At 38.8% G+C, this 12,005-nt stretch overlaps 1 pseudogene across 1 annotated transcript; it reads left to right on the top strand.

Moving 5' to 3' along the window:
- Positions 1–338: 338 nt before the first annotated feature.
- LOC100153446 (pancreatic alpha-amylase-like) lies at positions 339–9,313 on the top strand (annotated as a pseudogene). The gene is made up of 10 exons (XR_130570.5): positions 339–547; positions 911–1,057; positions 1,905–2,101; positions 2,716–2,946; positions 4,368–4,501; positions 5,256–5,378; positions 5,471–5,570; positions 7,345–7,463; positions 7,569–7,694; positions 9,093–9,313. The product of XR_130570.5 is annotated as a pancreatic alpha-amylase-like (transcript).
- The last annotated feature ends 2,692 nt before the right edge of the window (positions 9,314–12,005 follow it).

The raw sequence follows: 12,005 nt of genomic DNA, 5'->3' as shown, positions 1-12,005 counted from the left end.
GTTAGGGCACCATTGTGACTGTGAATTCAGTTGGCTCTAATTCCGCCTCTGTCAGTGAAGGACTTCAGAAATAAGATCTAATCCTACCTAAACAATACATGATTAAGACCTTTCTGTAGATAACATGCCAGATGTTTCAAAACTTGCTGTTCCCTCAGTAAGGAAAACATTGTCTGAAAAGGTCATTTAGATAGTATTCCTGGGAGATTTTCGGGATGTTCCTCACCTGTTTAGTGTAATTATCAATAGTTATTTTTGGAGTATGCATTCACGGTTTGTGCTCTAAGTATTTATTCATGTCAATATTTGCTTTGTAAAATATGCTTCTTGCAGGATTATAAATACTTGCCGGGAAGACCGTTGACAACCTCAGAGCAAAATGAAGTTGTTTCTGCTGCTTTCAGCCATTGGGTTCTGCTGGGCCCAGTATGCCCCACAAACCCAGTCTGGACGAACGTCTATTGTCCATCTGTTTGAATGGCGCTGGGTTGACATTGCTCTTGAATGTGAGCGGTATTTGGGCCCCAAAGGATTTGGAGGGGTACAGGTGGGTATGGTTCGCAGTATAAATTGGAGATTTTGCCGTGCTTAGAGTAAAAGGCATTGCGATCTGTGTCTGTGAAGCTGGGACGTTAGTTCACAGGTTAAGTAGGCGAAGTAAAACAGTTTTCTGAAGAAGAAACACACGTGAAATTGTTGGCAACTCACTGTTTTATTTCTAATACCATATTTTTTAAGCAGGACATTTCCACTGTGATATTGATATTCTTACCTGGTTGTAAAGAACGGTGGCAGCATATACAAAGATTCAGAAAAGAAAAAAATAGTGTGTTACTGAATAGTTTCCAGGATGGTCAGCGATACAGAGTGAGCCATAATTTGATACTTATTAAGGTTGTTTTATTTGCAGGTCTCCCCCCCCAATGAAAATTTAGTAGTCACTAACCCTTCAAGACCTTGGTGGGAGAGATACCAACCAGTGAGTTACAAGTTATGTACCAGATCAGGAAATGAAAATGAATTCAGAGACATGGTGACTAGATGTAACAACGTTGGCGTAAGTGAATTAAAGCTTCCTTTAAAAATCTTGTGTAGAGAACTCATTTCTCTCTCCTGTCTCAATTTCCTCTTGAGAAGAACAGTTTTCCTATATTTTCGAGGTCCACTGCATGCTTTAGCTCTAAACTCAAATGTGATTGTTGTCTCATGTTCGACATTGGTAAACATTTGTGTATGTGCCCTCTGTCTACTACAGGAGATATAAGTAAGAGTTTAAGGCCATGAACTTACTGATGAAGCAGAATATCAACTTTGACCCCGTATGACTTTTTCTGGGGGACATTGTTTTAGAGTGAGAAATTGGAATTCTGGTTAAAGGTTTTGCTGTTGCCTTAATGTGGCTTGTGTCCCCACCCATAATTTTGGGGGGTCTTCTTTCCTATAGGTCCTTTGATGGTAAATAATTCCATAATTATTTTCTCTTTGAGGAGGAGCGTAACGAGTGAGAATATCTACTTTTCCTTCTTCTGACCCTACACAGGTGGTAGAGACTGGCTGCTTATTTCTAAGGACGACCTATGGACATGTCAAAAGTCAATAATCACTCCGGCCTCAACTGATTCTTACTGACCACCATAAAAAGGCTGTGCTTTTTTTCGTGGTTATGGTAGTTTGGGGTTCTCTCAGTGTATCCCACACGCAGGTCGTTGGCCAAATGGCTAGAACGCCTGTGGGCCTTCCCAGTGATTTCCTCTCACACTTGACCTTTGCTCTTCTGGGAAGCTAAGGTATAAGATAAGGAAGAGGTATCTTAGAGTGTTGCTAACATGCGGTACACCTTGATCAGGAGTCTTCTAATTTCTGCCTCTTTTAAGGTAAACTGAAATGGAACCTTTGACTTTCAGGTGCGTATTTATGTGGATGCTGTCATTAATCATATGTGTGGAAGTGGTGCAGCTGCAGGAACGGGCACCACTTGTGGAAGTTATTGCAACCCTGGAACAGGGAGTTTCCAGCAGTCCCATACTCTGCTTGGGATTTTAACGATGGTAAATGTAAAACTGCAAGTGGAGGAATCGAGAGCTATAATGATCCTTATCAAGTAAGTAAAAAAATTAAAAAAGCAAGAACTATCTGTGCTTCTCAGCAAGTAGGTTATTGCTCTCCATTTAAAAGCTATTAGTCCAGATTCCTTAGGAAAACAGGGTTCCAAGTCTGACTGTTAAAATGAGAACCTGGAGTTCCTCTGTGGCTTAGCATGTTAGTAACCAGACAGAGTGTCCATGAGGATGTGGGTATGATCCCTGGCCTTGCTTCGTGGGGTAAGGGTCTGGCATCGCCCCAGGCTGTGGTATCAGTCACAGCTGCAGCTCTGATTGGACTCCTGGCCTGGGCACTTCCAAAGGCTAGAGATGGGGCCATGAAAAGAAACACAGTGAAATAAAAGGAATTTCAGGGCAATGCTTAAAATAGTGTTTTCCAAATTGAATTTCTCCCAGTGAAAAAGCTCATCCTCTTTACTTCCTACCTTCTCCATTTTCATGCTAGAAAATATGTTCCAGGCATGCGCATATGAGGATGGCAGTCTCCTCAGAGACCAAGGCCTAGAATGCAGTAAAGGAATGTCTGTTAATGAGTAAATGAATGCATAGTCAGGTGAATGCTCAGGGAAAGATGATGTTTTCTGTATGAGTCACTCCATTTTTGCCTCAATAGGTCAGAGATTGTCAACTGGTTGGTCTTCTTGATCTTGCACTGGAAAAAGATTATGTGCGCTCCATGATTGCTGATTATCTAAACAAACTCATTGACATTGGTGTAGCAGGGTTCCGAATTGATGCTTCTAAGCACATGTGGCCTGGAGACATAAAAGCAGTTTTGGATAAACTTCACAACCTAAACACCAACTGGTTCCCTGCCGGAAGTCGACCTTTCATATTCCAGGAGGTACCTCAATGTGTATACGTGCATGGGAAACCCTGTAATGTAATTCGTTAGAAAAGCAGTAGCGGGTTTCATTGAAAGTACCATTTCTGTGTAGATTAGTGGCTACAGCATTTACACAGCAGGGTGTTCTTTAACCCCCTTCGAGTCAGAGGTAGCACATCTAGCTGTATCACAAGGGGTGTTTGATACAAACGCGGAGAATCTCCTTAGCCTGCAGACAGCTTGTGGCATTTATCAGCTGCCCAGAGAGCATTCGAGATGACGGGTGGTAATGCAGTTGTTGTCCTGAGCTAGTCTGTGTGACTCACTCTTGGCTCTAGCACTCTCAGCTGTGTTGGTTTAGGCTAACTAACTTCTCTGGGTAGCAATTTTTTTTTTTCCAAAATTAATCGAAAGGGGTCATGGTAATGTCTTTGAAGGATTAATGAGTTATTTATCAACCACGTAGAAATATCGTCATGCAGATATGAAGTGCTGCTATACGTGTGAGCTACTCTTATCATTGACATGTGAGACTACATGAGGCCAGTATTTCACAGGAGTACAGGTCATTTTGTCCCATCACTTGTACTTTCTTTTTTTTTTATTTTTTTTTATTTTCCCACTGTACAGCAAGGGCGTCAGGTTATCCTTAGATGTATACATTGCAGTATCTAGACATAGTTCTCAATGCTATTCAGCGGGATCTCCTTGTAAATCTGTTCTAGACATGAGTATCTAGACATAGTTCTCAATGCTATTCAGCAGGATCTCCTTGTAAATCTATTCTAGGTTGTGTCTGATAAGCCCAAGCTCCCGATCCCTCCCACTCCCTCCCCCTCCCATCAGGCAACCACAAGTCTCTTCTCCAAGTCCATAATTTTCTTTTCTGAGGAGATGTTCATTTGTGCTGGATATTAGATTCCAGTTATAAGTGATATCATATGGTATTTGTCTTTGTCTTTCTGGCTCATTTACCTCAGTATGAGATTCTCTAGTTCCATCCATGTTGCTGCAAATGGCATGATGTCATCCTTTTTTATGGCTGAGTAGTATTCCATTGTGTATATATACCACATCTTCCGAATCCAGTCATCTGTCGATTGACATTTGGGTTGTTTCCATGTCCTGGCTGTTGTGAATAGTGCTGCAATGAACATGCGGGTGCATGTGTCTCTTTTAAGTAGAGCTTTGTCCGGATAGATGCCCAAGAGTGGGATTGCAGGGTCATATGGAAGTTCTATGTATAGATTTCTAAGGTATCTCCAAACTGTTCTCCATAGAAGCATAGGTGTAGCAAAGAAACAGGAATCTTGCTATAAGGAAAACCGTTAGGGGCATTAGGTGCAACACAGACGGTATAAAGCTATTCTCTGGGTAGTGTTAGTTTACCTTGTTAAAGTTCTTCCTTAACATGAAAGTTTTGTCTCCATTTCTACTAGGTGATTGATTTGGGTGGTGAGGCAATTAAAAGCAGTGAGTACTTTGGAAATGGCCGCGTGACAGAATTTAAATACGGTGCAAAACTGGGCACCGTTGTGCGCAAGTGGAGTGGAGAGAAGATGTCTTACTTGAAGTAAGTGAAATGTGAATTATACTTTGATTTACTTCACACATATTTGTGCCATACCCCAACACGGGTTACCTTCTCAAGGCAGATGTCTTTCACGGATTCATTGACTAATACTGTGGTATAATTCCCCAGACTGCAATTGATTATATTTCTTATTTAGAATGTCAGTCACAAGGAAGTATGTCTAGAAAGCCAAAACGTAGAGATTTGCATCTGTGTATTAGAGGACTCTACTAGCCTTGACCAATATTGGTATATAATCTGTTAGTGCTAGGTTCTTATTCAGAAGATTCTATTAAGGATGAAGTCGCTGTAATGTGGTCGTACTGTAGAATTTAGATATATTAAGAAATTAATTTCATATATAAACTCTTTATCTTCTACGAATACAGTATGTAGGCCTTCTTTCATCCCCACTTGTCATTCTGTAGAGTGTGATATCAATGTTCGTTCACCCTTTGGAAATCCACCTCCATCATCATATACCCAAACTATTGGAAACTAATTTTTGTCACACACATCTTCTACCTGTAACATGAATGTACTTGAAGTATTCCTACATATAAACACACCTGGAATGTGTCTGAGGATTACATATCTATGTAATTTATGTTTCAAAGGCCCTACAGAATAATCATTTCATTAGAGAATTTCATTGGAGGGTGCTCTACTGAAGGAACGACATGTTAGGTTACTCTACAACTGTTATGAACGAATGCATTTATTTGAATTTAACGTTCTTTTGTTTGGTTTGTAGGAACTGGGGAGAAGGCTGGGGTTTCATGCCCTCTGATAGAGCCCTTGTCTTTGTTGATAACCATGACAACCAGCGAGGGCATGGAGCAGGGGGAGCATCTATTCTTACATTCTGGGACGCTAGGTAGGAAACACAGTTCCCCGATTTTGAAGCTCCCTTTGAATGACATTAAAATATTGTTTTCTTCTGTGATGATGGTATTCTGTGCCTTTTAGACTGTACAAAGTGGCAGTTGGATTTATGCTCGCCCACCCTTACGGATTCACACGAGTGATGTCAAGCTACCGTTGGGCAAGAAATTTTGTGAATGGACAAGTAAGTTTTGGTGTTGTCCAAAAAATATCTTTTTCTCAAGGAGAAGAGGTTTTACTTGCACATGATGCCGTGACATACACTACGTATTTTGTCAAATATTTAGGGAAGGCCAGCCTGTTGCAGGGCTCTTTTAGCAATACGGTGGATATTAAAAAATAAAAACGACAGGTCTCTATTGACCCAGAGTGGGCCAACTATTTCCAGATATGGTGAGCCTACTTCCTGCCCCCAAATAACCCACTTGAAAATAAGGATACAGCGAGTAAGATAAGTATGCTTCTCATAAAGACCTACTTCATAGCATTGATATGAGGATGAAAAAGCCACACTTGCCAACCCCTTTAAAAAGTACCTGCCCACAGCACAGGGAGGATAACAAATATTTGTTAAATCCGTTTCTAAAATGTTTTGTACTGGCGTGCAGAGAATTTGCCTAGCCGAATGGAGGTTCAGTAGGGAAAACAGAAGAAGACGGAAAGTGCGTGTCTTAAAAGAAGAGCTGTTTGCAGTCTGTTCTAGGAAGGAGAAAGAGCAGAGAAGTTTTGACAATGTGGCAAAGACATGAATCTGAGCAGTAATTTTAAAAAGGAACTGAGACATAGAGTGTTGAAGTATTTGGAAAGTTAGAGGTAAACTTCCTCTTTAATCGGAAGATTTCACATGCAGCCTCAAGTAGCAACTTCACACCTGAATTAGAAAATCGTCTTCATTGCACCCAAGATAGGTATTTATCTACTTTCTTCTAGATCCCTTTCAAGTTAGGAAGCTCATTCCTTTGTGGAGGACCTCGTTTTGTTTTTAGCGAGCTTTACTATTTGGAAGATGTCCCCTTCTCCTGAGCCTATTTCCTATAATTTTCAGTAACTGGCCCTATTTCTGATGGCAGGAGTCATGGCATAAGTCCATTCTCCCTCTTCCCATAACATTTCCAAGACTTTTTAGGACTTCTGCATGCTAGAAACGTTTGATTTGTCCACTGTTTATGATACGGCATGATTTTAAGACACACTCTGATAACCTTCCTAGGCATAGTCTGTTGTTTATTTAATGATTAAAAGTACCAGTCGGAAGAATACAGTATTGGAGTTCCCTATGCCTGAGAAGTTAAAGATCCAGCATTGTCACTGCGGTGGCTCAGGTTTGATCCCTGGCTAGGAAGTTCCACATGCAGTGGGTGTGGGCTTCAAAAAACTGAAGAAAAAAGAGAACTACATTTAAAAGAGAAACGCACAATATTAAAAGTTTGGTCAGGTGTGTAAAGATTATTGTGGTGTTTTGATTAGTGCACTTACTCAACAAGGAGGAATGAAAGAAAGTAATATTTATTTAGCAGATTTTTTGAAGCATTTTTACATAAATTATTTCAATGTTATAGCAACAAAGCAAAAGCTTCATTTTAAGAAGAGCAAAATCAGGCAGAGAAATGATGAATATTATCTAAGTTTTCTTGGCCAGTTGTCATAGAACCTGCTGTTTCTGACGCAAAAGTCCTTGCCGTTTCCACGAAATTACATTATCTACAAGTGATGTTAAGAAATCATTGCAATTCCTTGGAAAGCAAACGAGAGAGTTAAAAAAAACCAAAACCAATCATACCCTTGTTTGAAATATGGGCCCAGAGAAGGTGAAGTTTGGAAGGAGAAAAGTAAAAATAATGAAGGAGTTGGATTCTAAATGAAGACACCATGAAGACCCCAATAGAACAGATTGAGTTTGGGGAACAGGCTGTGTTAAACATGCCGTCTTTTAAAATGATTTCTTTTTGCCAATCAAGGATGTTAATGATTGGATTGGGCCACCAAATAATAACGGGGTCATTAAGGAAGTTACTATTAATGCAGATACTACCTGTGGCAATGACTGGGTCTGTGAGCATCGATGGCGTCAGATAAGGTAAGACTACTTGTTTAGAGGTATCCTCTAATAATAAACCTTCTGAAGACTTTATCTGAAGCCATGGAATTACTCCTCAACGTTTCCCATGCCATTTTCTCTTAGGAACATGGTTTGGTTCCGTAACGTGGTGGACGGCCAACCTTTTGCAAACTGGTGGGATAACGGAAGCAACCAGGTAGCTTTTGGAAGAGGAAACAGAGGATTCATTGTCTTTAACAATGATGATTGGTAAGTTGATACCCATTTGAAATAATGCTTATGCTTTTATATGCTCTTGGTTTATTGCTGTTTTCTTTCTGCTCACCTAATTTTTTCATAGGTGAAAAAATCTGATTTTTTCAGATTTTTCACCTGAAACATCCTCTAGTCAGTGGATTAAGAAAACATAGTGATGAGAAAAGGGCCCAAAGAAAAAGATAGCTTTATTCTTTTGATCTGCTCCCCATAAGCCCTCTCCTAAGGGCTTTCTGTTCTGAGCAATTACTTTCCGTGCACTTTTGTGTATCATATGCAGATGGATAGGATGCCCGTGTATATGCTTACATATACACACTTCACACAAAATACACAAAGTAGTTAATAGAAAAGTTGCGAAATCCCTGGAAGAATGACTACAGCCTTTGTTGAAATCAAGACAAATTCTGCCTCAGGACCAAAACACTTTTCTCTCTCTCTCTCTCTTTTTTGCCTATTCTGGTCTCTAGTGCTTTTGAGTTTGTCTAGTTCTGTTTTCACTGTCGTATCTCTCTGTGACAAATAATGTTTTTTAAAGTACATGTAAAAAGAATATGTATGTTATATTCAAAGACCGACCTCAGGAGATCTTTTGAGTTTTAGTTCTGAGACTTCTCCTTACTGACTTTTCATTTGTGTTCCCTGCATTCTCTGCTTCAGGTGTATTGATTCCCTCACATAACCTGAAGTCTTCTTTGCAAGCAGTTGATTCCCTCACATACCCAGAAGTCCTCTTTGCAAGCAGTCCAGGGTCTGCCGCCACTCATGCTTAGCTCGTTCTAGCCCAAACTGTATTTTACTGATGAAAACTAAATCAAATTCATCTCTTTCTTGATCAAAGAATCCACGGCTGGTTCTTTAATTTCTATCGTTTGTAGATGAGAAGAGCAAAATCGATTTATGAGAGGCTTTACCTTTGAAAACCATATACTGCTTCACAGAAATGCAAGCAACTTTTTATCTCCTCTTGAAGAGAATAAATTTTTGAGGAAATAATCAAATTTAAATTCTTGGAAGTAATCGGTATTTTCTTGTGCTCAGATGAGGACACATTTAAGATACTTGCGTTTACCACGAGAAGCACTTTTCTCTAAGAGAGGCGATCCAGTCCAATTTGCAATGATACTCTTCGACCTTAAATTTTTTAAAAATAATGTTCCCTACTGACTGGGAAATTGCTGTGTTTTCTCTAAGAATAGTTTTGGCCCTGAGCAAACGATTTACACCCACTGGAGAGGTCCTTGTGTTATATTTTCTTTGCACGGAGACCCCGACTTCTTAGAGTTCTTAGAGTTCTACGGCTCAGAGTTAAGCTGCTTGTTTTAGAGATGGCCCGTGTTCCTGCTTTTAATTGTGTTGAACTCAAGTTACATCTTAACTTTTATTTTACAGGCAATTATCTTCAACTTTGCAAACTGGTCTTCCTGGTGGCACATACTGTGATGTTATCTCTGGAGATAAAGTTGGTAACAGTTGTACAGGAATTAAAGTCTATGTTTCCAGTGATGGCACAGCTCAGTTTTCTATTAGTAACTCTGCCGAAGATCCATTTATTGCAATTCATGCTGAATCCAAATTGTAAAATTTGAATTAAATACATCTTCCAAGAGCAATAAGAAGTGTTTGTTTCCTTTCTTTATGTATGCGACATATAACTTCCTACAATTCATTAGTTTTTGGTAAAAGCTATCATCAGCAATAAACTTGGAAAGCTCAGAAAAGCATGAAAATGACATATATGATTATAAGATGATCGCAAACAACAGTTTGTCAGGTGGCAGAAGACTCACATTGACCTCTTTGTCAAAAAAGTTTCCACGAACTCAGAGAAGCATGCTGACAAGTATTTTTTTGGCCATGAACACAATCTGCCAAGCTGTGTCTCTCTCATGTGTGCCTGTATTTCTTCCGTAAGGTGTTTCTAACCCTTGGGTAGGGGTAGCAGCTTTTATGATGATTCCCATACAAAGGTATAAGGTCTGGGTGTTTTTCACAATATATAGGCCCTTTCATGGTTTATTAGGTAAAACAATAAAAGACACTAAAATAATGCAATCCGTAATTCTTAATTTTATGGAGCTCACAGGACTCGTCTACTTTACATTATTTTCTCCTTTACTTTCCCTTTCTAATGGCTATAACCTAATGCTATTGCATGGCTCTTTGTTCCGCCTCTTAACCCCGTAATATCGGTGTGTATACTTCACTTTTTTTTTTTTTTCCTCATGATACTCTCACTGTTAATTCTCCTTCACCTGGACTTTAAAATGTGGAATTTATGAAGACGCTCGTCTAGGTCTTATCACTCTCAGTTTAGTTTTTCATGTTTGATTAAGAAAATAGAAACCAAAACTTAGAAAATCTCCACTTTTCTGCCTATACATCAATCTGTTTGTCCTATCACCTATCATTTTCTTACTTTTTTTTAACTCCATTCTTACTTTTTTTTTTCTCTCTTTCCCTATACATACTAACTTTTATTTACTCAAGCTGCCCAAGTTTCCTTTATCTCCTCAAGTTCAACTCTAGGAAATTCTGCTTCTTCTAACTTTGAAGGTTCTTTTCTTAATTAACTCCTATTCATCATTCAATCTTAGTTCAAAGGCCACGATGACAAGGACACTTAGGATTAGGTCAAGTCTCCCTGTTATTGCCATGACCTTCAATACTTGCATCTTTAGTGCTCACCATGATACAGTTGGACTCTCTCTATTGCTCTTTTTTGAATCCTTTGTCTCAGGCAGGGTCTGGCACATATTATTTATGAAGTCAAAAATTCTTTGTAAAATAAATTGAGATAATGAAAGAGAAGAAAAGGAAATATGTGTGTATATATATAATTTTTTTTTTGAGGGGAAACTTATTTGTAAAGGAAGGCCTAGCAATAGAGACCTTCCTCCCCATTCTCTCTTCAATTCTTCCCCAGTTTAATTAATTTCTGATTACTCTGATATCTCAGGTCATAAATGGAATCTTATTGAAGCATAAAAAGTACAAGCATATCTCAGAGATGTTGCTGATTTAGTTCCAGTTCACCGCAAAAATGTGTAGACATCAATAAAGCAAGTTACATGTTGTGTGTGTGTGTTTTTTTTTTTTTCAGTGTTCTAGTGCCTCTAAAGGTTAAATTTACAATGCACTGTAGTCTGTTAAGCATGCAATGGCATTATAGCTTTCAAATGTGCATATGTTACTAAAAAGACCTTATTGGGAAAAGAAGCTCTCAGTGAGTCATAATCTTTTTCCAGTAGTGGCGTCAAAGATCAGTGATCACAGACTGCCCTAAAGTTTGGGAAATTTTTGAAGTATTGCAAGAATTGCCTAAATGTAGCAGAGAGACCAAGTGAGCACATACCATTGGAACGGTGATGCCCTATAGACTTGCTCAATTCAAAGTTGCCCAGACCTTCAGGTTATAAAGAGCACAACAAAACAAGGAGTGAGGTATGCCTATATTTGACAACGTTCCACATCTCTTCTTGGGAGAAACTCTCAGGAAATGAAGTGTAGAAGGAATATACCTCAACATTATAGAAGTCATGTATGTCAAGCCCACAGATAACATCCTACTCAAAGATGAAAAGCTGGAAGTTTTTCCTCTAAACTCAGGAAAACACAGGAATGTCCATTTTCCTCATTTCTATTCAGCATAATATCGGAGGCTCTAGCCATAACAGTTAAGCAAGACAAAGACATAAAAAGGAATCAAGGTCAGAGATGAAGGATTTTTTTTCCCTGCTTGCAAATGACATGCTCTTATATATGGAAGATCTTAAGGATGCCACCAAAAATCGGTGAGGAGGCATAAAAATCAGTAAAGTTACAGGATAAAAGACGAACCTGAAAAAATAAATTTGTTTCCATACACTAACAACAAACTATCAGAGACACTAAGAAAGAAATTCCATTTGCACAGCATCAAAATAAAACAGTATTTCGGAATAAATTTAACCAAGGAGCTGAGGACATTGATGGGAGAAGTTGAAGAAGACACAAAGAAGCAGTATAATATCCTATATTCTTGAAGTAGAAGAGTCAATAGTGTAAAATGTCCATGCCACCCAAAGTCATCTACACATTTAATGCAATCCTTGTCAAATTCCCATTTTGTGACATTTTTCACAGAGGTAAAAAAATATTCTTAAAATTCATGTAGAATCACACTCACACACACACCTTGAATATGAAAATCAATCTTGAGAAAGCCAAAGTTGGTTTCATCAGAATTCCTTATTTCAAACTAAATCTTAAAACTACAGTAATCAAAATAGTATGGTATTGGCATAAAAATATATGCATAGACCA

This window comes from Sus scrofa, chromosome 4, assembly GCF_054392235.1.
Source record: "Sus scrofa isolate SSC_HxYL_T2T_F1_AM1 chromosome 4, Sscrofa_HxYL_maternal_Yorkshire_Landrace_v2.0, whole genome shotgun sequence".
Classification (NCBI taxonomy): Eukaryota; Metazoa; Chordata; class Mammalia; order Artiodactyla; family Suidae; genus Sus; species Sus scrofa.
This window is presented reverse-complemented; position numbering and strand designations above follow the sequence as displayed.